The sequence below is a fragment of the Choloepus didactylus genome, chromosome 11 (genome assembly GCF_015220235.1).
Source record: "Choloepus didactylus isolate mChoDid1 chromosome 11, mChoDid1.pri, whole genome shotgun sequence".
NCBI classification, from domain to species: domain Eukaryota; kingdom Metazoa; phylum Chordata; class Mammalia; order Pilosa; family Megalonychidae; genus Choloepus; species Choloepus didactylus.
Genome location: NC_051317.1, coordinates 3,499,645 through 3,527,429, shown reverse-complemented (window position 1 = coordinate 3,527,429; position 27,785 = coordinate 3,499,645). Strand labels below are relative to the sequence as shown.

General features: G+C 42.7%; 1 protein-coding gene across 1 annotated transcript in view; it reads right to left on the bottom strand.

Moving 5' to 3' along the window:
- The window catches only part of SLIT3 (slit guidance ligand 3), a 621,868-nt gene that overhangs the window by 199,508 nt on the left and 394,575 nt on the right, over positions 1-27,785 (bottom strand). The gene's annotated exons all lie outside the window — the stretch shown is intronic.

Here is a 27,785-nt window from a genome sequence, read left to right as displayed (position 1 = left end):
CTGCAGCACGCATGCCTCAACCATAGCTTGTTTTAGTTTACTTTGAAAAGAACACCAAAAAAAAAAAAAAAAAAAAAAAAAAAAAAAACGAAAAACAAAAACCACACACTCATGTATTAGGTTAAAAAATAAATAAATAAACAACTACCCAGAGATAACCGCTGCTACCAATTAGGAGTAATGTTTACATTTAACCAATATGACCTCAGCGTATACAATGTGTTATAACCTATTTTTTCACTTACTACATTAAGAACATCTGTCCATGTCCTGAACTGTACATCGATGCCAATACTTTTTTTTTTAATTCACTTTCATTGAGAAATATTCACGTACCAAACAGTCATCCATGGTGTACAATCAACTGTTCACAGTACCATCTTATAGATATGCATTCATCACCCCAATCTATTTTTGAACATTTTCCTTACACCAGAAAGAATCAGAATCAGAATTAAAAAACAAACAAATAAACAAACAAACAAAAAACACCCAGATCACCCCCCCATCCCACCCTATTTTTCATTTAGTTTTTGTCCCCATTTTTCTACTCATCTATCCATACACTGGATAAAGGGAATGCAATCCACAGGGTTTTCACCATCAAACTGCTCACCCCTTGTAAGCTGCATTGTTACACAGTCATCTTAACAGTCAAGGCTACTGGGTTGGAGTTTGGTAGTTTCAGGTATTTACTTCTAGCTAGTCCCATATATTAAAACCTAGAAAGTGTTATCTATATAGTGCACAAGAATGTCCACCAGTGACTTCTCGACTCCATTTGAAATCTCTCAGCCACTGAATCTTTATTCCGTTTCATTTCACATCCCCATTTTGGTCAAGAAGATGTTCTCAATCCCACGATGCTGGGTACAGATTCATCCCCAGGAGTCATGTCCTGCATTGCCAGGGAGATTTACACCTCTGGGAGATGCCAATACTTTTAATGGTTGTATGGCATCCAGTTGTATGGATGGCCATACGATCCTAAGTTACTGGGCATTTAGATGATGACGATGATTGTTTTTATTATGGTGGTTGTTGCTGTTGTCATTTTAAGAAACACTAGGATGAATTTCTCTGCCCATGCATTTTGGGGCATTTGTCCAAGTCTCTCCTTGGGATAAAGTCCTATCAGTGGAACTTGCTGGGCCCCAGGGTAAACCGATCTTTTAATGCTGACTTGCCCTACAGATAGATTGTATCAGTGTACACTGATTTTTGAAGGGTACCTAACCAAAAGCTATAGATGACTCCAAATATATTTGGAAGTAACGGTCATGACAAACATTGTCCACTAACACTTGGGCCTTTTAAAGGAACATTTTGCAAGGGTGCAGGAGGAAAATAAACAGAAGACCTGCAAAAAGGACCTTTTTCTGGTCTCACATGCTGAGAGAAGCTACCACAGTCTAAGCTGCTGGCTGAAGCTCGTGGCACTTGGGCATTGGTTGGGGGGGGGGGGGTGTCACCATTAGGCACTTTAAGGCACCAAAGCAAGGCTCAGAGTTGTGGTAGGGTGCACATGTGCATACTGGTGTTTTCTGAGACTGAATACCAGGGTGCTCCCCATTTCAATTCCATTTTCCTCTGCCTGCAACTGATGTTAAGTAAATTGAGATGCACAGTGAGCCCTGTGGCAGGTTCCCCCGGCTGGGCCTGATTCAATGAGCAGGGCTCCAGCCTGGAGTCGGGACGCTGAACAAAGCCCACGATGACAGCAGAGGTCAGACGGTGTCAGCGAGGCCACACGGCTGCTCTTTATCAGCGTCCAGGAGAAGGGGCCCAAGCCTTGCCGCCTAACTAATTCAATTTCTGCCAGGCATCTGGGCTACCCCCAAGGCTCTGGCAGCCACCGTGGGCCCCATCTTTTGTGCCAAGGGAAGGCTGGCCCCCAGGCCACCAAGCCCCCCGCCTGCTATCCTCCCAGGCTTGGCTGCTGTCTTTGCCACTCTCGGAGAGGAGCTGCAGACACACTTCTAGTGAACAGCTGATGTTCAAAAACAGGGGCAGGGGTTGCAAAAAGGACAGAGGTTTAGAACTGTCAGCAGGGAAGCTGGAAGAAGGGGCACATATTCCTGTAATGCTCTAATCCTTTGAGTATAAGGCATCCCCAGTCTCATCCCCTACTGTACAAAGGTTTTGGCTTGCAGTGATATGTAAGAAGAAAAATCTGGTGAGATCTCCCACAAAGGCAACTGCACAGGCAAAATCCTGCACTTTGTTGGGCAGCTACTTGGGTTTCTGTTCTCTATTTTCTTGCTGTGAATATACCCTGCCTTATACCTAGTTTTGGAAGTCCAGTTTAAACCACTGCTTTCTTTCCACCTCCTTGCCCCCATTCAGCAAAACAGTGAGTGGTAGGGAATTTATCTGTTCCCCATGACAATCTGCTTGTAAATTTTATTAATTTTATTTTCCATTGCACCGCTTTTCTCTGGCTAACAATACTACTGCTATTCATCTGCAGGACTGTATATTGATTTCATAAATACCTCCAGTGGGCTGACAAACTGACAGCTTTAATGGTGTTCCTGATGGGGCGTGGAGGAAGATTCGGGGCTGGGTGCTTCATTTTCGGTAACTGTCCCTTCACAATTATCGCTGGGCCTTTGTGAGGACTCCTAATAGTGTGTTTATCTCAGCGTGATGCCAGAGCATGGAGCTATTGTTAAGTACTATCCTTGAGAAAGACAAGAGCCACCATCTTCAACTGACACTTAAATAAAAATAACAAAACCTATCTGGAATGCCCAAGAGCCTAGTTCCCGCCAATTGCTTGTTCAGGTTTTAGTGCCTCGCCTTTCATGAGGGTATCAGTTCATGGAGAGGAGGGCAGAAATGCTAGGAAGTGACTGGAGAAAGGAATTTTTTTTCATTAGAAGAAAGGTCTGAGGTTGGAGTAGGGCAAGGAGAGTGGGAGATATGCTGGGATTTTCTGGGTAAATAAAGGAAGATGGTTGGTAGGAAAGGCTTCCTTGATCAAGAAGTGGAGCTAGGAATTGGGATGACTTTTTAAATAATTAGGGCTCTGAAGAAAAGGAGAACTACATTAGCTAAAGTGCATTTTCCAGCTTCCAGAAAATGATTAACTGACCAATTATTCCATCCAAAAACACAAGACCAAAGAGGACTTATTAAGGAGACAGTAAGTCAAATAGGAGCTGGCAAGAACCAATATATCCCCCTTCCAGCCAACTCCCCCCTCCTCCTTTTTAATTTACTAAAATGCTTTGGACACAGATTAACTTTGTTTGCAAATTTATTATTGCTTCATCTACCTTGAAACGGGAACTGCAGACACTTTGATAAATGGATTGAAAGGTTGTCTAGTTCCAACGGAGCTTTTGAAATGCTTCCCGTAACTCTTGCTGCAAAGTCAGGCATGCTTTGTTCTTGAGAACAGTGAACGCCAGTGCCCACCTTCACCCACACCACTGCCTGCCTCATGTCTACCGGGCAAGATCACAACACAAGGAGCAGTATAATGCTCTCTTCTTTGCTCCGGTGGGGACAATGTACTTGTCTTGGTCACATTCATGCTGTCGGGAAGTCCTGTCTATGTTAAATGATAGTGTATGTGGGGGTATTTTCTCCCTAGGTGTCAACCCCAAGTTATTCTGAAGCTACGAAATGGGGCTAAGAAGCAACCTGAAACCTGAGGAATTATTGTTTCTTAAGTGGGTAGAATCACTTACTAGCTGTCTGACCATGCAAGTTACTAAAATGCTCCATGCCTCAGTTTCCCCATCTTTACAGTGGACCTATTAATATTATCAACCTCACAGGTTAATTGTGAAAGTGAAACAAGTTGATAGGGTAAAACACATAGCACAATGCCTGGAAGGTTGTAATCATTCAATGAATAGCTGCATTTATTTCTTGGGCTTTCTGCCATTTAGCCCTGGATCTACGTTGCTGAAGACATCCTTTATCATCATCCCCAGGACATATGTCTGCAACCCTGCAAAGAACAAAACTCACTCATGTTACTAATACTCTTTTCACAAAATCTGAGGGTGGGATTAAAGTTTCCCATCAATTAGCATCTAGACAAGAATATCCATATTGGATTCTGGATTCCTTTGGATGAAACAGGAAAGTTTGATTCAGGAAAAATGTCTGTCTTAGGATGGGCCTTGGAGGACAACACTGAGTCAAGAATTCAGGGGTTACCTAACTGATTAAACGAGTAAGGGAAGGAGGCAGCAAGATGGGGAAGGGAAAAAGGTTTGATCAGATAAAGTCTCCACATCAGCCTGATACTGGGGGAGCTGCTGTCTCTAAATGAGGGAGCTGAGCCTTTGTCCCTGCATCAGACATTCCTTGGTTAGGGATCACCCAAGAGAAATGCAAATTCCCAGGCTCTCCCTTTTCTCCATAAAGGTGGATGAGGTGACTCTAGAAACCTAAGGGCAGACCGCTGAAGAGATTCCCAGCGATGAGCCTTTAGCAACAAAGACCAAAGAAGTAGGGGATGGATGTCAGTACCAACAAAGGGAACCAAGGGGATCCAACCCCAAGCATTCCTAAGAAGGCGTCAAGGACAGTTCTCCTGAATCACGCAGTTCTCAGATTTAAAAACCACCCTCTGAAAGAAGACACATCCAGGGTCAAGGATCAAGAGGCCTCCTACGTAGCTAATCGACCAAATAAAACCAGAACAACCCAATCTGGCATTCAACAAGGTTTACATTTCTTTGTTTACCTTCCTTTGCACTGAAACCAATCATGGAGCTTTTTCACTAACATAAAAAATACATCAACTCTTGATTAGTCAAACTAAAATAGTGGATGATCCTAAAAGCGTTTATATTTGGAACCATTATTGGATTTGGGATCAGGCAGTGGATTATCATTCTGATTCTCTTTGGCCTGAGTACATATTAAAATGACTTTTACATTCACTACCTAGTAGGAGGAAACCAGCCCTTTGGTATGTTAGGTATCAATCAAAACTCATTTAAGGATTTAAAAATTTCTGATGGATAATCCAGGAATCTAAAATTTCTTCTACTCTCAGCACTACAATCCTATACAAAGCTAACCCCTCACCCTACTCCCCAATCCTAATATATAGTAACCCTGTAGCATATAGCTCTGCTCTAGGAACTAAAGAGAAAGATTGTTTTGCTTACCTTATTTTATATAGCAAGAGGGGCAGACATGCAGGAAAAATTATTCCCTGGGGATTTTACAATGTGGACTTCAGGGAGGATTTATCTTAATAGGTAAAATCTCTTCTGCAGGCAATTTATCTTAATAAGCAAGATTATATATTTGCAGTTGGGTCACTGTCAAAACTAAATGAGCCCCAAACATATGTCCCAGTTTAGAAACCCTGGTACCTCCCTCTGTGTGTCTAGTCAATAGCATCCTTTGTCCAAGGGAGATTACAACAGAGTAACTGAACCACAGCCTGAAAGAACTGCCATGTATCTCAGGGATCCAGAGAATCAAAGTATCAATGGGGGACAAAAAACAATTATTTCCTACCGCTCCAGTTGTGTTTCTGAATATTTCATTGCAGCAGGAGTTTACATTGCTTGCTCCCTTGATTCTATAAAGTTACTGAATGTTGTGCATTGACAAGAGCTCTTTCCATTCAGCCCACTCTGACAGGCTCGTTAGAAAAGCCCAAGCCATACCATTCATGTATTTAACATTGGCCGATTACAAGTCAGCTCAGATTCCTATTTCCCTCAACAAAAATGCCTTGAATCCATACTATGTGCTACACTATTTTAGGTGTTGAGATAAAGACATGAACAGAATCAAGTATCTATCCTCTTGGAACTTACATCCTATTCTCCTTTACTCCAGATAACAAATAAACAGAACTACTTCCGTATTTGAATGTGAACTTCTAGACACCTTAAAAAGTAAGAGCAGTAGTTTCACTGTTTTTCAACAAGAAGAAACCCTGTGTTTAAATTCACATCTCAGATTGTTCCCAACCACTGAGGACCAGATTTTATAGCTCTGTTTTGCTCTAGGCACAAAATCTTTTGATTTTTAGGTAAAAATAAAAAAGGTAAAGATACCAATGTGAATCACTGGTTCTGGGGTGGAGGTAGGTACTTTTTTTTTTTTAATTAAATTCAGTTTTATTGACATCTATTCACGTACCATACAATCATCCATGGTGGAAAATCAACTGTTCACAGTACTATCATATAATCATGCATTTATCACTCCAACCTATTTTTGAACATTTTCCTTACATCAGAAAGAATCAGAATAAGAATAAAAAACAAAAGTAAAAAAAGAACACCCAAATCATCCCCCCCCAATCCCACCCTATTTTTTATTGAGTTTTTGTCCCCATTTTTCTACTCATCCATCCATACACTAGATAAAGGGAGTGTGATCCACAAGGTTTTCACAATCACACTGTCACCCCTTGTAAGCTGCATTGTTATACAATCGTCTTCAAAAGTCCAGACTACTAGGTTGGAGTTTGATAGTTTCAGGTATTTACTTCTAGCTATTCCAATATATTAAAACCTAAGAGGTGTTATCTATATAGTGCATAAGAATGTTCACCAGAGTGACTGCTCGACTCCATTTGAAATCTCTCAGCCACTGAAAGTTTATTTTATTTCATTTTGCATCCCCCTTTTGGTCAAGAAGATATTCTCAATCCCACAATGCCGAGTCCAGATTCATCCCCGGGAGTCATATCCTGCATTGCCAGGGAGATTTACATCCCTGGGAGTCGGGTCCCACGTAGGGGGGAGGGCAGTGAGTTCACCTGCTGAGGTGGCTTAGCTAGAAAGAGGGAGAGGGCCACAACTGAGCAACAAAGAAGTACTCAGGGGGAGACTCTCAGGCACAATTATATGCAAGTCTAGCCCCTCCCTTGCAGTAACAAGCTTCATAAGGGCAAGTCTCATGATAGAGGGCTCAGCAAATCAAACCACCAGTCCCAATGTTTGTGATAACATCAGCATCAGTCCAGGTGAGGAAGTTCAACACTTCTGCATTTTCCTCCAGTTCCTCAGGGGCACCCTGCATATATATTTTTATTCTCTGCCCAAATTACTTTGGGATGTGTCACTATTTCACTCTAACCTATACAAACCTACCATATCTCACTTCCTATTCAAAGTTCCATGTAATTATGGTGTTTGAACAAACTGACTGTACAAGTTAAATTGTTTAGAAAATAAACATCTCTTTCCTTGGTCTCACATGGAAGTTGAAGTTTTAAAACACAGTCAGTTTCAACCTTTACCCTTCGGTCTGATTTGCCCTAGTCTTAACCAGACCTGCTTCATTCATATCACTAATTGAAGTCTGGGCTCTTTTTCAGCCTTTTTTTTTTTTTTTTTTTTTTTTTTTTTTAAACAGTTGCTGTATGCACTAATCCTGACATTCATATCTGCCGAGCTCTAGCTCTGAGTTTCAGGTGTCACGCAGATACCCAGTGTTCCAGGGACCAATCAGGTTATACACTAAGGGATCAGCATCTCAAAGTTTGGAGATAGCCATTACAATTCAGGATTAGATTTGACTGCTGTCAGAGTTTACAATCTAGGGACCATTACAATAATCGTCCCCCTCTTAGGCTATGTTCTAAGATTCAATCCTGAGTTTACACATTTTAGTTAGTCCATATTGGTGAGGCATTATAGGGTTTGCCTTTATTTTTGACGTACTTCACTCAAAATGCTGTGTACAGGATCCATTCACCTTGTTGCGTGTCTCACAGCTTCATGCCTTTTTGTAGTTGCTCAATATTCCATTGTATGCATACGCCACAGTTCCTCAGTCTATGTACCCTTAGGTCACCTCCACCTACTGCAAATCATGAATACTGCCTCCATGAACACCAGTGTGCAAATGTCCATTCATGTCTCTGCTCTCAGATCTTCCAATGACATACCCCATAATGAGGTTGCAGGACCTTATGGCCCTGACATACTAAGCTTTTTGTGGAATCACCACACTGACTCCCCAGAATGGTCATCAACAGTAGATAGGTACATCCCTCTCTCCATGTTTTCTCCAATACTTTTACTCCTATTTATATTTTTTCCTACAATTTAAAGAGTTATATTCCCATACCATACATTTATCCACAGCGAGGTACTTTGTTTTTGTATTTCAAAGTAGAGAGTTAAATAAAAATCCAGACAAAACAAAGATGATATTAAGAACCATATCATATAGGCATCATATAGGGTATCACAGAAGGGTTCCTGGCCCACCTGATCAGAATTTACTTAGGATCTTGGAAAAATACAGATTCCTTATTGTTAACTATTAAACTTTAGGTATGATAATGGTATTGTGGTTCTGGTTCCTTTTGTTTAAATCTTTTAGAGATGCATACTGACATACTTCAGGGTAAAATGATAGTGTCTGGGTTTTGCTTCAAAATAGTATAGAAGGAGGGGATCTGTGTAGGGGCAAAGAAGCAACAAGATTGGCCACAAGTTGACACTTATTGGAGCTGGGTGATGGATACACAGGGGGTTCATTTAGAATATGTGCTTTACTACACAAATATACGTGGAATTTTCCATAATAAAAATTATTTTAAAATGCAGTTCCCTGGGACACATGCCAGACCCACTGAATCAGAAAGCCTGGGGACAGGCCCTGGAAATTTAATTTTGAAGAAGTTTTAGAACCACAGCTAGAGTGATTAGTGCCTCAGATTAGGTGTCCAGTTCGTGTCCCAGCTGTGCTATGTGCAGTCTGTGCATCTTAAAGAACATCAGATTCTCTGAACCTCAATTTGTAAGTCTATGAAATTGGGATAAACACTGCAGATTATGGACAAGCAAGGGTTCTAAGCTCTAGTGCAGCATATAAATGCAAAAAATCTCTTCAGTTAATTATCAGCAAGTTTTTTTTTTATCTTCATTTTATTGAGATATATTCACATACCACGCAGTCATACAAAACAAATCGTACTTTCGATTGTTTACAGTACCATTACATAGTTGTACATTCATCACCTAAATCAATCCCTGACACCTTCATTAGCACACACACAAAAATAACAAGAATAATAATTAGAGTGAAAAAGAGCAATTGAAGTAAAAAAGAACACTGGGTACCTTTGTCTGTTTGTTTCCTTCCCCTATTTTTCTACTCATCCATCCATAAACTAGACAAAGGGGAGTGTGGTCCTTATGGCTTTCCCAATCCCATTGTCACCCCTCATAAGCTACATTTTTATACAACTGTCTTCGAGATTCATGGGTTCTGGGTTGTAGTTTGATAGTTTCAAGTATCCACCACCAGCTACCCCAATTCTTTAGAACCTAAAAAGGGTTGTCTAAAGTGTGCGTAAGAGTGCCCACCAGAGTGACCTCTCGGCTCGTTTTGGAATCTCTCTGCCACTGAAGCTTATTTCATTTCCTTTCACATCCCCCTTTTGGTCAAGAAGATGTTCTCCGTCCCACGATGCCAGGTCTACATTCCTCCCCGGGAGTCATATTCCACGTTGCCAGGGAGATTCACTCCCCTGGGTGTCTGATCCCACGTAGGGGGGAGGGCAGTGATTTCACCTTTCAAGTACCAGCAAGTTAACAAATATAGCACCTTCCTTTAGGTGTTTAGGGAAAATCTTGGATCTGAGATGCAGAGGTCTCCTATGTCTCAGGAGTCAGACCACTGGCATTGTGCAAAATGTCTACCAGATAGAGTAGCTGTGGAAGGTTGAAGTTGGGTGACTGACAAAATCAATCTGTATTTTAGAAAACCATTCAGGGGCCCAGTATGGAGGCTGACCTAGAGAAGGTCAAGGGTCTCATGGATGGTTACACCCTCCCCTGGGATTCCAGAGCTATGGCAGAAGTAAACCAAACACTTTACCCCCGGACTCTCCCAACCCTGCAGAGGAGGCTGGTTGCCTGAGATTAAGACATTCATGGTGGGATTTACAGACAAGGGCTTTCCCAGTTTTCTAGGAGGGTTGTAATCAAGGAGAGGAATCGCCCCAGGGCAGTTGATGAGCACGGATCTGGAGCTGCAACAGAGGAGAAAGGCCTGGATTTGAGAAAAAGGGAGCAGAAATCTCTCGGAGGGCCTGAAGGGAAATTAGAAAGAGCCTGTTAGGCTGCAAAGTGAGACAGAAGGCTGCAAGTGGAGGTAGGGCTATGGGGCTGCTCTGTGATTCGTTACCAAAGCGGCAACCTGTTTGCCTATCTATGGACAGGTTTCCCAGAGGTCACCAACCCAAATGCTTCAGGGTTATTACTTCAGGTAAAGTACATGAGGAATGCAGGCTAAGTGTGGACGATGGAATTAGTGAGTAAGGGAGGTGGGGGAATGCAGGACCCACCTCAATTAATTTCCAAAACATCAAACAACCCTCTGTGCTGTACAAATAAAGCACTTCAGCTCAGGGTTGAATTTGACCTGCAGGCTCAGATCTGTGACCAGGGATGGTACAGAAGCCAACATCTCTCTACAGGAGAGTCGCTAATTCTAGAAACAGTGATGTCCCATAGAAATACAAATAGGTCACATGTGTGATTTTAAATATAGTATTCCATTAGCCACATAAAAAAAAAAAAGAAACAGGTGAAATTAATTTTAATAATGTATTTTCTTTAACCCATATCCAAAATATTATCATTATATTATCAAAATATAAAAATTGTTAGTGAGATATTTTATAGTCCTTTTTTTTTCATACCAAGTCTTCAAAATCTGGTATGTATTTTACGTATCTCTCAGTTTGGACTAGCCACATTTCAAGTGCTCAACAGCCATACAGATTAAGTGACCACTGTAGTGGACAGTGCAATTCTAGAATAAGGGTTAGGAGCTGGAGGCTACAGCCATGTTCCCTATGGAAGTCTTCATTGCTAAAAGAGGGAAAAAGCCTTTAGATGTCAAGGTCAATCTGAAGAAGCCCAATGAGGGACTGCTTGGGGGTTTGGCTATGCACAACAGGAAGCATGAAAGGGAGCCAGACAAGATTGAAACCCCCCGGTCCAGGGAGGCAAGTGATGGCTTGAAATATTCTAGTCGTCCAGCCCTCTCTCCCAGAGCTGAGACCTCCTTCAAGCCATAGCATTTAATCAGTGTCTTTCCAAACCACTGCCTTTCCAGGGCTGGCAGGGTTAACCGATGCTTCCATTTCAAACAGAAGCCGTCTTCATTTAATTATCATGTGCGCCTCCAACTAAGGCGCTTTGTGTTCATGAAACAGCATTATAATTGACTGATCATCTCCAGCAAATGGTACGGGGCTGAGCTGCTCAACAGCTCACTAATCCCAGGGATTATCACAATTTAGTGACATTAAATGGGATTGGGAAGCTTCCATTATCAGCCCAATTGTGCCTTCTGTTTGGTCAAACCTTCCTTGTGTCACTAAGTGGTCCAGGAAACAGCACCAGGATTCCAATCACAGGCAGTCTGACTTCAGAGTCTGTGTGTTTAGTACCCATGTACCTTTCAGGGAGTATGATAGTGGTTTTGATGTTCTTAGTTTGTAAGCAGAAATCTGATGCTGAAAATCTTCTGCAGTTAAAGCATCTATTTACATACCTGAGATAGCCCCTTGCCCATTTTTAGGTCCAATGGGATGATTTGGTTTAATTTATCAACCTTGGTGGGGTCCACCTTGTTCAAAAGGATGGAGACTGGTATTTTGTTTTTTCTCTTTGTTTCAAGCTATTTGTCTGCCCAGTGGAGTTTGGGAAAGGGAGTGCATTTCTGTGCAATCCATTCTCCTCTGAGGCTGACATAGTTTTCCCCACCCCTCTTTCCCCTCCGTCCCTCTCTCTTGGCAGCCATCTGAGGCTTTCATCCCTAATTTGATTGTCGTAGCTGACACTGTCAATCTGAAATCCAGTAGCATGTCTAATGCTGGCTGGACAAGGGGAAGGCAGCGGGGAGTTGAGGGGGAGGCAAATTCATCTTGAGAAGTAGCTTTATGTAAATCGATCCTTTGGCCCGAAAGCTGGAGCCAGGCATTTGCTGATTAATTGGAGAAGTGTCCTTGTTCCCTTGTCTTCTTTAGAGAGCTGGCCTAAATTGAGTCCTCTCTTCTTCACAAAGACACCCCCATGCCAGAAAGCTTTTGCAGTTAGGAGATGAAACCTTGTGAGCAAGAGGGATATGGCGGAGGGGCAGGAGGTCGTATTTACGGAATTGTTATGAAATGAGGTACATGCATGTGGCCTGCTCTGTGATGAACTGTTGACCAGGGCATCCTCATTTGACTCCCCAATCTAGCCTGATACCCTAGGTTCAGTGGCACACTATCCCATTGGTGAAGTTCTGCTTGTGTAATAATTAGCAAAAAGTAAGGGGTGGGGGTGGGGAGTGTCTTCTAACATGTTTTTCTTGTGGATTCCAAATTTATATTTTCAGTTATCACTTGGGTCCATTTCTGTTGGTGTCAGGAAGGAGGGAGGGAGTCTATGCTTAACCCAATGTCTTTTCATGTCTTGTTACCTTTTCCTGAAAAAGAAAGTCCAAGCAAAATGGCAGGTCATACACCAAGGTGGTCCATTGACCTTTAATTATCCCAGGGCACTGTTAAATTTGACTTTACAAAAAGACTAAAGACAGCTTAGCAACCGGGGCACAGGAAGAAGAGAGTTTGGTTCTGGAGAGGTTGCTTGTTACTAAACTAGAGGATTACTAGAGGTTGAACTTGTAAGATAACATGGGCTTTTCTACTGGCTTCCTCACTAATTGTTGGCTTCCTGTGGGCAGGAGCTTTTGCTGCACATGAGGCCTGACACAGCTTACAAATATTTGTTGACGGGATAAATAAATAACTTGAAACGACAGCGTGGCATTGCCTGGTTCCTGGATAATGGAGACTAAATTTCAAGATATGGGGATTAATTTTTCAAGTACAGTTTATTCCTTCAGATTATAAAGAGCTATTGCCCTCTTCATTCACCCTTCCATTTAGGCCTCCCTGATGGAATATCATGTTTGAGAGCAAATGCTACTAGAAAAGCCTTGTGTTCTAAGAAGCCACAGATAAAGCCTTCAACTGCGAAGGATTTATTGAGCAAAGCTGAAAGGTGGGAATGAGCAGTTCTATTGGGAAGACAGGCTAAGTAGACAGAGAATTCAGTTTTTCTGAACAGCATTCAAACCTGGCCTGGGAAAGTACAACAGATTTTGGAAAATGAATTCCATCCAGAAAAGGGCTGTGTGCCTGGTAACATTTCTTCTCTAAGAACATCTCCCATCTCCCCATTTTGGAATTCTCACATTCATTGAGACAGGACCATAGGGATGACGAAATTCCAGGTAAGGAAGGAGACACTTTTAGCATAGGAGCTGGTAGAAGGGGATGATCGGCAGTAGGGAAGTTTTGATTATCTTTGGGATAATCTGCACTATAATCAGACACCCCCTGCCAAACTGTCCAAAGGATCTGGAAGACTCCACTGAGTCTGAGGATGAGCAGAAGAGGGGAGTGAGAGGAAGAGAGAAAGTCCAAAGGCTAAGGGCTTGTGTTTGGGAAGAGATGAAGCCACTTCCTTATCTCTACCCCACTGCACCCTTAAATGTACAACTTTATCATGAGAAAGGGATTCTTCGAACACTCCTCTGCATTCTCTGTGTGCCTACTTGGCTAACCTTGAAACCATCATTTTGTGGACCGAACAACAATTCCCTTCCACACTAAGGGGCATAGCATCGGAGTCACTCTTGGGTGCTCCATTCTGTTTCACTGCAGAAAGGTGTATATGCAGAAGCAGGATGAGTGTAGGTGGGCAGGGACTTTGCCTTGGGCTGTGGCTGTTCAGAGGTTGGAATTTGGAATGGAAGGCTGCCGCTCAAAGAAATGTGGCTGCTACATGCCTGCTCTTTCTTGGAACTTTTCAGAACCCCATTAACCAAGTGCAACCTCAATGGTGAAGGTGAGATGCTATCCTGGGGCCATCTGCCAATAAAATCAATGTGGCTTCAGAAAAGTTCAAAATTATCTTCCACCAAAGAAGCAAAGCAATTCAGCGAGAGCTCAGCACACAGTTGCAAGGCCAGCTCCTGGAAGCCCAGTGTCGGGTGAAGAATATAGCAGCTTAAGCCATTAAGCTATGTTAATGCTACAGAAAGACATTTGTCACCATGATCCCCTGCACTATTTATTGTTCCATTCAAAGCAATTACAGTTACTGCTAATAACTCACATCTGTGGATGCCCTGGTATTGACAATGGAGAATAGATGCTCTACTCTTGTTTATTTATGTAAAAATGGATGCAGTTCAATAGATTTATACCAAGTTTGAAGTGAACACTCAAATTTAATCCCAGACCTGCTTCCAACCATTAGCTTGGAAAGTACTAGGTAGGAGACGTGAGTGCTGAGAGAACCCAGGGAACTGCAAAAATGAAATTAATTAAGAGATGAATGGGAGACTTCTGCCACTTGTGTTGCACCAAATACAATAAACTCCCATGTCTCAGCAAAGAGGGATGGACCTCCATGGTAGGAGGTGGGGTGCAAAGAGAAGGGATAACGGGGAGTCCTTCTGAAATGCCTCCTTCACTTAGGCTCAGAGAGTCCCCTGAGATTGTTCATTGACTACAGCCAGAGCCACATACTTTTCCTGGTAACTCAAGCCCTTTCCTTTCATACCTGACCCAGACATCCTGCATCTGACCATGACCACAGAAGGCAGTGGGGTGGAGTACTGAAAGCATGGCTCGGAGCCTAGAAGAACTTGGCGTGAATGCCAGCTCTGTCACTTACTAGCTGTGTGACTTTTTATGAGTAGATTACCCTATCTGAGCCTCAGTTTCCTCCTCTGTAAAATGGGGATGACGAAAGAATTATTATGAATTATTATGAAATGGGTAGAAGAGATAATGCCTTCAGAACTCTTTGTAGGTTTGCTGGCTCATAATAAGTACTTAATAAACATTAATTATTATCAATACAAGCATCTGTTGAAGTCTGCATGCAAAACCTGTAAGTAGAGGATAAGAAAATCCTTGCCTCCTGGTCTCAGAGCATATATTACACAGGAACTCCAAGTTAAGTTCAATACCAAAGAAAACAATAATTGGGTTCCCCTCAGTTTGTGTGCCTCAAAGCTTCCCTGGATGACTCTGCCTGGCGGAATCTCTCATGCTCTCCCAAGGGTGGTGGGGTGGGGTTGAAAAGATGGTGGAATAGGTTAAAGCCACTCAGTTCTCTGTAAAGCCCCTTAGGAGCTGGCTGGGAAATTGTTGACTGTGACAAAGGAGAAGTCAGCAGACGACTCCCACAGTGAGGAGGGAAAAGGAGGAGAAAGGAGGAGAGCCTGAAGGCAGCTGGTGTGGCAGTTAGGAGAGGAGTTTTAAGGCCACAACACTGACAGGAGTTAGATCAGGGAGTGACCTCAAACCAAACACAGCATCTGAGCTCAGAGCAGAACGCTGGCCCCACCATTCCTTCTCAGACTCAGGGCAAGGCAAAGTTATCTGTCCACCTTCCAGGACTTGGGTGAGCTTCAGAGGGGTCCAGAGCCGGGCAAGAAACCTCTCTGAGAGGAAAGGCTGGGATCAGTCAAGGCAGAGCTAAATTTGTTTCAGTCACTCTGTTTTGCGAAGAGAATTCTCACTACCCTGTTCAAATTATCTTGAGGCTTACATTTCACTGAAGGGCCATCAATAACAGGGTGGCTGCCGTGTACCCAGGGAGTTAGGCACAGTGGGCCAGAGATAAGAGAAATAGAAATCATGGTCTGTGGGAGAGGACAGAGGGGGGCAGCAAATACTATGCCACCTCTTAGGAAAGCCAGACTCTGCAAATGAACCCCGCTGCCTGAGGCAATATGCAGCAGGGCTTTGTCCTCGTTCCTGTCTCAAACCTGGTGGAGGAGCCAGCTCCAGGAATGAGGGAATGGAACCCGGAAGTCAGCATCTGAGCGCTGGTGTGGACGGAGGCTGGGTTTCCGTGGATCCCCTTTAAAATGAACTGTGGTTGGGCCGGGGAACCCAGGGAGAGAGAGAGATGGAGATTAAATAAAGATGATAGATAGTAGAAAAATGATGAAGATGATGAAGACAGACAGACAAAGATGTAGACAGAGAGAGGGAGAGACAGGCAGAGAGAAATAGACAGAAAGAAGGAGAGAGAGAGAGCAAGGGAGAGGCGCAATGAAACACTGAGAATAACACCAGAGAAAACAAGGGAGAAAGAAAAAAGAGACAGAAATACACATATGTGGAGACAGTTATTTTACAGAAGAGACCTCAAAAGCAGAGGCACAGAGAGAAGCACAGATGGAAAGCAAAGAAAGAGGCCAGATACAGGTAGACACATACAAAAAAAAAAAAAAAAAGGAGACACATAAAAAAAAGATGGAGAGAAAAAGAGAGAACAAGAGGCAAAGGGGTAGGCAGAAGCCAAGCAGGGGTTTCCGAGTCCTGTGGATGGAAGTTTCTCTCCAAAAGGTCCTAGAGTTTGGGCTTTCCCAGGATGCAGGGGACCAAGAAAAGGAGAACATCTCCCACATCTGACTTGGGAGGCGGCTCTGAGGACCAGGAAGTGCTGTCTCCTTTCTTAGACCTTGCACTGAGCTGGGCATTTGACCCCCTCCCCCTCCAGCTCTGTCCTCCAAGATGACACCCAAGGAGGGGAGCTAGTCAGAAGGGTGGGGCGTTCAGCCTGGGGGCTTCCCCTAAGCTCCCATCTCTAGTTGCTCGGGTCCTTCCCATCTTCCTCAGCTCCAGAAGCCAGACACAAGATTTTGGCAGAGAAAACTTGCGGAGGTTTCAAACTTTTTTACATTACAAAGCGAGTTTTTAAAAGCTCTATAAAATTTCAAGGCACATACTTAATGTTCAAATGGCAGAATATATCGATTCCTTGCCCATCCTCTAGTATCTTAAGTTTACCCAGAGGACCGTTTTATTTAATTAACTTGGTGCTTTATTAATACAAATATTCTCCTATTGATCATAAGAGGGCCTGACAGGCACTCAAGCCGGGCATACATCACCTTCCCTCTGAGCAGCGCCACTTAGAGAAGTAGCTGGCTCAGAATCAAGGAGAGTGGCAGGAAGTGGTCCCTGGGGACTCGGGCTGCAGATGAATCCATAGCATTTTTATGGATGGAGGCTTTTTTTTAAAAAAAAAAAAAAAAAAAAGACCTAGCTCCCCACATCTCTTAAAGCAGAAAGCATATGGAAATGAAGTATGAAAACGTTCTTGGCTTACATGTATCAATTAAGCATGTCAATACTTAATTAAATCGCTCAACTTAATGAGATTTATACCAATGAATATGTTTCATAGTTATAATAGCTTTTTTGGCCACTGTTCAAAATGTCAAAGAAATTGTGAAAAGGGGATTTAAAAAGACATAATTGACATTCTGAACTGAAGCCAGCTTTTTTTTCCTCCCTTTCTTTCTCCTTCATTCATGTGATTTTGGAGAATGTATATGAAGTAATGGACCCTATAATGGCTTAGCTTTTTAAGAGTCCTTTTATCCTTCAGTTCTAATCCTTATCAACGTTTCTAAGCTCACACCATTGAACTTGCAAATGCCCTCACTCTTTTCTGGTCCTTTGGTGCTTGCTTTTTGATAATCAAAACTGGAGGTCCCTAGTACACCCACGGAAAGAAAAAAACTTCATCCTCTCTTCCCTAACAAACGGAACCCTAAACAAAAACAGGGCTTAAGGTTAAAAGGCATTGCCTGAGGAGACAATTAACACGACATCAAAACATCTGGATAAAAGTATTCTTAATCTCTTACGTAAAAGCTAGGCTAAAAGCATATTTTCTCTAAATAACATGGCAAAGAAAGTAAAGATTCTTGCTTCACTCCTTATAATACTTTTTTTTCTCTCTTTGAGCTTTTCTGAATCATTTCTTACTCAGTTTATTTTTGCATATAACCATGGTCTATTTCCCTAAGAATAGACAACAAAGAGAAGACCTTCTAGGTATGCACAAACTTAAAACACAAAGTAAAGACGGACCCTTGAAAAGTGATGCTGGGCATTTGCACAACAGTAGTGGATTCCTCCCTGAGAAGGCACAGTCAGAAGAAGCAAAGCTGTGAGCCTTGCCGTGTAGATTCAGAGTTATTATCTAAAACTGTGATTGCAAAAAAAAGAAAAGGAAAGCAAAGACTTGAAATCCTTCTAGGGTGCTCATTTGAAATACAAAAGTGCATTTCAAGTCTAGGTTAAATATCCCAGTCCTGAAACTGCAGCCAGGCCGTTGGATTGTACATCACCCAAAAACATGGTGACGGGAGGCAGCAACTGGGCACCCCTAGAACTTTTGTGCTCCAAGATTCCCCCTGAGGCTCTGGCCTGTGAGGATGATAGACACCCTTCCAGTTCCTGAGGAAGGACGGCTCCAAACAAAGGCTCCAGAGAGAAGCGAGCACCTCCCTGCTTGACCCAGGACTCCAGGTCAGTCCTCCCAGCTTGACTTTCTTTGCTGACATGATGGAGCCAAAGGACAAGGTTCCAGATACCTCAGTCATTAGTGGATCCTACTCAGAATGAAACCTCTTTACTCAGAGAGCATATGGCTCTCATCAAATTTTAAGGCTAAAAGATCCAACCTTCTTGGTTTACAGATGGGAAGACTGTAAAAAGGGAAAGGCTTAGCTAAAGTCACACAGCTTGGGGCAAGAACACAGGACCCCAGCCTCTTGGTAGAGTGTTCTTATCCTCCCAGTGTGTTGTTTCTGTTTTATATAAAGCGGGTAGAGCATGAGGGAGGTCTGTGTGTAGTAGCTGCGAGTTCTCTGGTTGCCATGGTGCATTTCACTGATCTGCCTAATTAGACAGGTGACCTCCCTCCTTTAGTACATCTCTGCAACATCTCTGCAATGTGTGACCAGCCTTCTTAATGCTCTACCCTCATTTAAAATGGATAGTTTCTCCAAATGCATCCACCCATTCACCCACCATCCACCCACCCATCCATCCATCCATCAAACATTTACAGCAAACCTTTATTGAGCATCAACTATCGGGCAGGCATGGTGTCAGGTACTGGGGATAGGTGGTAAGCCTTATAGCCCTTTGCTCATGGAGCTTGTAAAGTTGTAGGGAAGACAGGCATAAGCAATTAATTATACGGATGAGCATTTATAATTTTGTTAAGTGCTATGAAGACAAACTGGATGTTCTGAGCATGTGTAATAGGAGAGCTCGGTCCATGCTAGGCAGCCATAGGAAGCGAAGCTGAAATAGGGACACAAAGGATAGTAGGAATTAGCTAAGGGATGTGTGCATGTTGATGGGGGGTGGTGCAGTGGTTTTTAAAGGATGGTCTCTGGACCAGCCAAAGCATCAGTGTCATCTGGGAACTTGTTAGAGATGTAAATTCTTGGATAGTATTCCAGAGCTTCTAAGTTATAAACTCTGGAGGTGGGAGTATTTGAGAAGCAGAGGAGTATTTTGGCTGGAAAGGGGTAAGGGAGAGCTGTTGAGAGAGAGAACAAGGGTAGTGGCTAGGAAGGTAGGAGCCAGATTATTCAGGGTTTATAAACCATATTATGGTGTTTGGACATCTTCTGAGGATGAGGAACTACTTATGGGTTTAAAGCCGAGGAGAAGGAAGTTCTTCAATAAGGGTTCATGAGACGCTCACATCACTAAACTAGCAGGCCAGCAGAAATAGGCCTTCCTTATGCTAATTTGGCAAGCCAGTTATAAAATAACTGCTATTTTAACTAATTCACATTTAGATGTAAAGTTTCATTTAAAAACCCAGACTGTCACTCTCTCACTCTAGGCCTCTTCATTCATTCAGTTCTCTGCAGTGAGGAGTAAGCCCGAGTCTCCGCATGCGATGTGGCACAGGAGAAACACAGATAAAGAACCCAAAGCAGCCAAGCTTCCTGGAGTGTGTGGACCTGGCTCCCCTGGGAATGCAAAGTCCTTGCTTCAGCAGGTTTCCCTGCCAGCGCTTTATTTATTTTGCACCTGAGAGTTGCATGAGATGGAGGAACTGGGTCCCATTCTCCAGATGGAAGGGCTAAGGCTCAGCACCATAATCCCAGTGTCACACAAAGCCAGGGCAGGGCCTTGAATCCCTTGCTCTTTATTCTGACTGCCCAGTGCTGCCTGGGGTTCTGGAGACTTGGGGTGCGTGTAGCAGGGTATTCAGGAATGACCCCACTGTTGTGCGTGGACGATACTGCCCTTTTTTCCTGGTCCTCCTCAAGGTTCCCGCCCCTTCTCTTTCCTGTCTTTCCCTCTCCATCATTGTCCCTGACCCCAAGGCTGCCATCCATGCCTCCCTATTCTCTGTAAACGCCAGAGAATCACGGGAGTTCCTTCTAGCATCGAGAGCAGCGGTTTTTCAACTATAATTTAAATGCTAGTTGTTTTGTCAAGAGGGCGTTTCCAAAGAAAGCTGATGAATAAAACAGAAACAATTGGAGTTTCTCAGATTCAGATTCAAATGGAGATGAGGGTGAAAAGGGGGTCTGCCTTGGTTCAACCTCCAATAACCTACGGCGCCTTGACACAATTCGGACACTACCAACCCGTTCGGTTTCCTTAGGAGAGAACTGAGGCATGGAGAACGAGGCAATCTCTTGTCTGGGCGACTCAGTCAAGTGGGAGCTGAAACCAAGGCCCTGCGACCCCTGTTTCTAGTCCCCCCCCATTCCCAGAGTAGGAGAGACCACCCTCAAAGTTTTGCCTCATCTACACTTGCTTACTACAGTAATCAACATATTCCAGATAAGAAAAAACGCGTTTCATTTTCCTTCGTTTCCTTCCTGACCTTTCCTGCTACAGAGGGCCCACTTTGCTTGGTGTAGGAGACTGATGAGAAGGTAAATGGCGAGGCAAAAAAACCCGAGGAGCCTAATTCTCCACTCCTGATGAGTCTATCTGCACTCACAGCCATGAATCAGAGCTCCCCTTAGAGAGGAAGCTGCGCAATTTCAAACAGTTCTGACCCTTACCTCCTCCCTGGGGCTAATCCAGAAAGCTTTACTCTATAAGTAATAATAATAATAATAATAACAATAATAATAAAATGCTTAGCACATACTTAACCAGCATTTATCATATGCCACCATCCTTCTCAGCATTTTGGCAGAGGCTTAAATTTCTCTTTCCTGCCAGGAGAGCACAGAAAAAACACCCACCCAGACTCCACTGCAAAATTCCAGCTAATTCCAGCTCCGGGGGCAGGGAAAATGGGAGGACGGCGAAGTGCTATGGAGATGGTATGATCTGATAGACAAGTGCTTAACTAGAGAAACCCACAACCAAAGGGATCACACCAGTGGCTCTGGCCAGGGCAGATCCTGGGTGCCACACTTGTGGCAGCACAAGTGTGCCCTGGGCTGGCACAGAAGTTCTAGACAATCTTGGGGTTCCTTGATGTTTCAATCCCACAGCTTTCTTTAAAAATGTAGGGATGACCAAACCCTGCCCGTAGACAGGGGTGTATCCATAAAGTACTGTGCAAGGCCAGGAGTCATGGAATCAGTCTGCATTCATGCTTCAGAAGGGCACAGGGAGAGAATAACATGTGTTGAGCACGTAGACCCAAAATTCAAAGAGACTTGGTAACTTGCCCAAGGCTTTGGCACAAGAAACAGGATTGAAAATGCCTTCTGACTCCAGAAGCATGCCCTTCCCTTGCTGAACTGTATTTATTTGGAAGAGCCTGTTTTACCTTGCTGAGCCCGAGCCCGAGCCTAGCACCCCCACCCCCACCCCACTCCCCGCTTCCTTAGCCTGGCATCTCCCCTACCCTACACCACCCCCCCAAGCTATCAACCCAGTTAGGAAGGACAGACTTAGGTACCCGCGAGTACAGAAATGATGCCTAGACTTTTGACCTTGGAATGAAGATGGTGTCTGCCTGGTTTAATACTGCCAATTATTCTGGAATTAAACAGTGATTTTTACTTCAACACATTTATTGGGGTCATGCTAAAAGCTTTAGCATTAATGAGGTGCTGGGGTACAAAAGACATTTAAGAGGCAATCTTGTGTTATGCCTTGTGGCATAAACACACACCCATGGAAGTTAGTTTTCTAAGTAAGTTCTTAGTTGAGGCAGGGAGTGAGAGGAAGTAAAGACATTAAGAGGGGAGTGAGGGCTAAAGAAATCCCAGGTTCCTGCAAGGACTTCACTGCTGCTCCAAAACCCTGGTCATCACCCAGTCTTAGCTTCTACCCTACACCCCTAAGTCTGTGCAAATAGGGCTGGAGCTCGCTCTCTCCTCAGGAAAATATCACATTCCCCTCCCCACTTCCTCCCTGTATTTTAATGCTCAAAAAGGAAAGAAGAAAGAAAACAACCTTAACACATCACAACAAGCTACAATACTTAAAAATACAGAATGGATTTCAAAAGTGCCAGACCCCATCCAAACTAATGGCTGGTTTGGTACTATCGTCCCCTGCTGTGGCGATGCCTGTTGTCTCTAGCAATAAACAGATATCACAGGCAATTTATTGGGAGTTATCCTCAAACGAATTTCATTTGCTGAGAAGAGCACATTCAGCATTTGGTGATTCACAGGTGGGAAATGTCATGCTCTGGAAAAGAGCTTAGAAAAGCGAGTCTTAGAGCAGAGGGGATGAAAAAAACCTGACAGTTTCAGTTTAATTAAAAAAAAAAAAAAAGCAGCAGCAGCACGTGCTCATTATGTGTCTGTATTTGTGTGGGTTTGGATACAAGTGCATCAGAAAAGTTCTGTCTAGAACCCAGACTGTTAACAGTGGTTACCTGTATGGCTGCAAGGAGTGGCATTGGAATAACAGCGTTAAGAGGAAATCTGCATTTTTTTCTCCATTGGAAAAAAAAATAGAAAAATATATGACAAAAATTATGGTGATGATGATAGCACAACTTTGTGAGCTTAATTAATGGCACTGAATTAAATATTTGAATGTGGTTAAAAGGGGAAATTTTAAGTTGTATATATAGCACTAGGATAAAAAAAAAATCCATGGAACTGCGAAACACAGTGAACCCTAAGTTAAACCATGGACTTTAGTTAACAGTATTGTTATAAAAATAGGCTTTCATCAATTGTAACAAATGTACCACACCAACGCAAGGTGTTATAATAAGGTGCTTTATGTTTTTTATTGCATGATTGTTCTGTAAATCCATAAGAAAAAAAAGCATGTACTGTTTAACTTTAGCGATCTCTATATTTTAAAAAAATATAATGAAGTGTTCATATACCATTTGTGTAACAGGAAAATTAAAGGGATTGATAGCAGTTTCAGAGGTGTCCTTGGGAACAAGGTAGGGGGTTCTTAGGCTTTCTCACGAAGGATTTTAAGCCTCTGTGCTCCAAGGGGCTGACACCAGCCTCTTAGCTCCCCCAGGCCTGTTCCTAAGCAGAAACACGGCTGAAGATCAGCCAGGATGGTGGCCTCCACCCTAGGCTGACACCAAGAGGCAGACTATCGGAGCATAATTGCTGCTCTCCTTTTCCCTCACCTCTGCTGCTGGTTCACCAGGCTGCAGATTCACCTAAGGCCTCCCCAGTTGGAGGCATTTGCTTTCTTGTTTCCTTCAATACATGCATGCTTGCAAATGCAGCATTCTTCTTTTAAAAAGTTATTCTCCCATTATAAAGGTAATAGAAAAGATCGTCTGAATATTTTGTTAATTGGAAGGCAAGTTAGTCAACAGTATTAAAATAAGATCATAGCTATGCAAAGAAGAAAAGGCCAGGAAGGCAGCATTGCCAAAATCTAAAGTGCCATCAGTTGTGTGTTCTGGGTTGAGAGAAAATACTTGCATTTTATCTATTTTCTTTTGATTCTTGGTAATGTCCTGTTATGCTTCAGTGACTCCATTGACTGTGTATTATATGTACAATAAAGAAATGTATTTATTATTTCCTTAAAGCAATACATATAGACTAAAAACATTTTGGAAAACATAGAAAGGCAGAAGCAATTACCTATAATCCTATAATCAAAATGACCACTGTAGGTATTTCGCTTATTTCTTTCAGTCTTTCTTCTATGGATAAGTGCATATATGTGTGTTTATAGGAGGGTGGAGAGAGAGAGAGATGTTTGGCTCTAAACACTTCTTTATCCACTTAACAGTACATCACAAACTGGGTGACTGGACACAGGCATCCAGGTGTGAGAAGGAGACTTTTCATTATTTACCCTTTTATACCTTTTGAATTTTGAATCATTTGAATGGATTGCCCATTCAATAGATTAACATAAAATATAATTGCATATTGTAGTAAGTATTTCCCATGTTATTGGGTTTTGTATATGCCTCTTCTTAAAAATAGATATTATATCCTGTATTATATTCCCTTCGGACATTCTGGAAGGGACAATGATCTTGTCAGATGAACACCAGTGGTGGCCAAGTCATCTCTGTTCCCTTAACCTTCCCACACCCTTGCCCCATCTCCCCTCCTAATCCGACCGCATAGCATGCCGTCCAAGGCTCTGTCTGCGGAGGAGGGAGGCAGCTTTGCAGCCGAGGTGATGTCACCCTATGGGAATGAATCCTGATGTCAAGAAGGATGAGCAGTGGAGGAGGACAGGAGACTCCAAAGAGCCTGAATTAATAGTGTCTCCGATCCCCAGACTTTTCACAGACCGCTTTGTTAAACTGAGAAGGGACACAGTGCTTGGATGGATTGCCCCCGATCTTGCTCCAGGGACTTCCCCTTGCTCTTGTGACAAGGATCTCTGGAACACCTATAATCAGGGTAACAAACTGCAAGGAAACACGGCAAGGACCTGCACTAAAAAGAAAAAAAGAAAAGAAAGAAAGAAAAATGGAATTCTGAAGACCAGCAAAGGTGGCTTATTACAGAGCTTCTTAATCCTAAAATAATGCAAAAAAGCAGACCAGCTCATAAAAAGTTCACTGCAATTCTCCCGACCTTGATTACCCTATATTATGTATTAAGAATGAAGAAGGCATTCAATCCCTATGTCAAATAAAAATGCTTTGCATGTAAGACCTGTGGAGGAACTGCAGACATTTCTCACCCAGAGGCTCATACTTTACAAATTCTCAGCAAAAGGCATCTCAAAGATGCTTATAAAGTCTGCCTAGCCCCTACCTTAACTCTTGACCTCACTTACAGTCCCCTCAAACCACACCAGAGTTCCCAGACTTCTTGCCTTTTCTGCCAAAACACTCAAGGGCTTCTCTCAGCAAACCCATATCATACACACGACCTCCATCACACTCACCTGTCTCCGTGAATAAAAGCACGTAAGAGAGCAAGGAACACTCCCCGAGTTGCTCTCATACAGAGCCAGTACTCGGGGGCACAGTCTTACTATCCTTGACTTTTCCCTTTGCCCACAGCAGGTATTGCAAACTGGTGTTTAATTTGAATTGCATATTATTAAAAAAAATCAAGCCAATATTTTAAAATTGCACAATTTCACATAAACATCTGGATTTTGGACTTCTTGTGAAAATTCAGATTATCCGTCAATTTAGCCCTCTTTCCCATGGCAGCTACAGGATAAAGCTCGGTGGCAGCTTCCTCTTTGGAAGGCACAGGCAATTTTTATTTCTAGTTCAGCATAGTCCACAGAACTCCCCATTGTCTCCTAACACCAGGGCCCCTGTGTCATTTGCCATTTATCACTGAGCTTGAATTGTTGTTTTTCTTATTATAGAGAAATAATTTTATTGTGCCTACCTACTTCACTCAAATACTTTACTTGAAGGCATTTGAGCTGTAATCCCCGGCCTAGGGTTTTGAGAATATGACTTGAAGATTTATTTAGGCATTACAAGAAGTAAGAGACACAAAGAACAAAGCAAGGCCTCCAGTTTTCCTCTTCACTCTTTCCATTCCTCAAACTCAGCCCCCTTTTTCATCAAAACCCAGTTTCTTGTCTGGGAGTGAGTCCGTTCTACGCAATCGAAGTTCATTGCCCACTGAGCCGAGCAGGGTCTCAACCTGCCTACCTAGACTTGGCTGCACCTTCCAGGTATCTCCCAAAAGCCCTGCCTTCCCCTTTGCAGGATCTGCTTTAAACCCATCAACTTAATTTGCCGCAAACGTGCATTGTTTCTCTTGGTAAACACAGACAGATGGGTACATGATTTCAAAGCTGAGAGAAGCATATGATCAAATGATTTTGTGAAGAACCAAACCATCCGGGTTAAAAACAAAGTTTTTAAAAATAATTGTCTTCTTCCCTTGACGGCAGATCACAGTGAAGTATTTGGCTCGTGGGTGGATTCGTTCTAGTGATGTAAACAAAGTCAATTTCACTTACATGATAATGAAATGAAAGATTCCATGTAACTTACTCCACGTTGTCATAGAACAATCATCTTTGAGACTAAAATACCTAAATGAGTAGAATTTCTGCTACATTAGCTCACTCTCCAGTTGTTTGAAGAAATACATTTTTTTATTCATAAGCACACATACACACGTATTTATGTAATCACCCACGGCCACTTACACGCTTACACACACACAGACCTTGCCTATGCCTCTCTGATGCAATGCACCACGACAGGACACTTGCAAAGTTAGATGGTAACAATAAGTGTGTCTGCATACTTGATGAACAGGACCCCTGCAAATACAACCTCTTTAAAAACACACTTCGTGCTTTGTCTCTTCAAGAAGGGGCCCTGGAGCTGTACCTTTGAGATTTGGGAGAAAAGCACAGCCTTCACCTCTCTTTTGTAAAGGAAACAGCACTGAAAACCTAGAGACCCAGGGAAAATAGGGAGTGGAGGGCAGCCCATTATTCTGCCCCAGGTACACAAGCAAATGCAGAAAAAAGCCGTGTTTGAAACCAGACAGCTAGCTGGGACTGATGAAAGCCAGCCTCCTCTCTTTGGTCCTAAAACTCAGCCTGCTTATTCCCTGCCTTCCCTAGACAAATAGTACACACAAATTAAATACCAAATGATAATTAAAAACATTTCTGAAGGAATAATTACTATCTATGTAACAGATACATGTATGTTAGACCGCAGTACGTCAGTGTTGAATAATTTATTGGGTATTTGAGCTATCCTATTAGCATTCACCCTTTTCTGTACAGTCTCCAAATGCTTGTAAGACTGGTGCACAAGGGAGAACAGCTGCATTGTGGATTTAAACTTATTTTCCAGGACTTATCATTAACTCCCAATGAGTATGCTTTTAATATAGTCTCTGATTAAAAATGGGATTTTGTGAAATCCGCATTAAATGCATGGCTTGGAAATTTTTTTCTTGAAACGGTCTCATCACACGAAAAAGTCTTGTTAGCATAATGAAAAATATACATGCACTCTGGCAGCAATAAGTGGCCATCATTTAGCCATCCTCTGGTTACCTTTCTAAATAATTTCAGCTCATGATTTTCAGGATAAAGGAGGCTTGAATTAGACAGTATATTGGAGGATAAGGAATATAGCAGGAAAACTGGCATTTTAGAGCAAGGCAGATTCACATTCAAGTCTGAGCTTTTTAGAGAAACATTCTTAGAGAAACCCTTTCCTCACCATGCCTTGGTTTCCTTGTCTCATTTATCTTAGAGAAACTTGGAGAGGATTAGATATAATAATGTTTTAAAACTGCCTGCAACGTAGACTTCATGAATAAATGTTGACTGTCTCCATGAACACCTTGACTTTTTGAACTAATTTCAATTTATACAACAATCACTATCATTTATCAAGCACTTAGTATGCACCCATTTTTCACAGCATCCCCATTTAACTGAAAAGAAAACTGAGGGCCCAAGAGGTCAGGGAAGTCGTGAGTCACCCAGCTAGGAAGTGGTAATAAGAATTAGAACCAGATCACCTGACTTTGAAGTCAGTGCTTTTCACCATTGGCTGCCCCTACACTTCCTCTCCCTTCCTACATATAGCCGG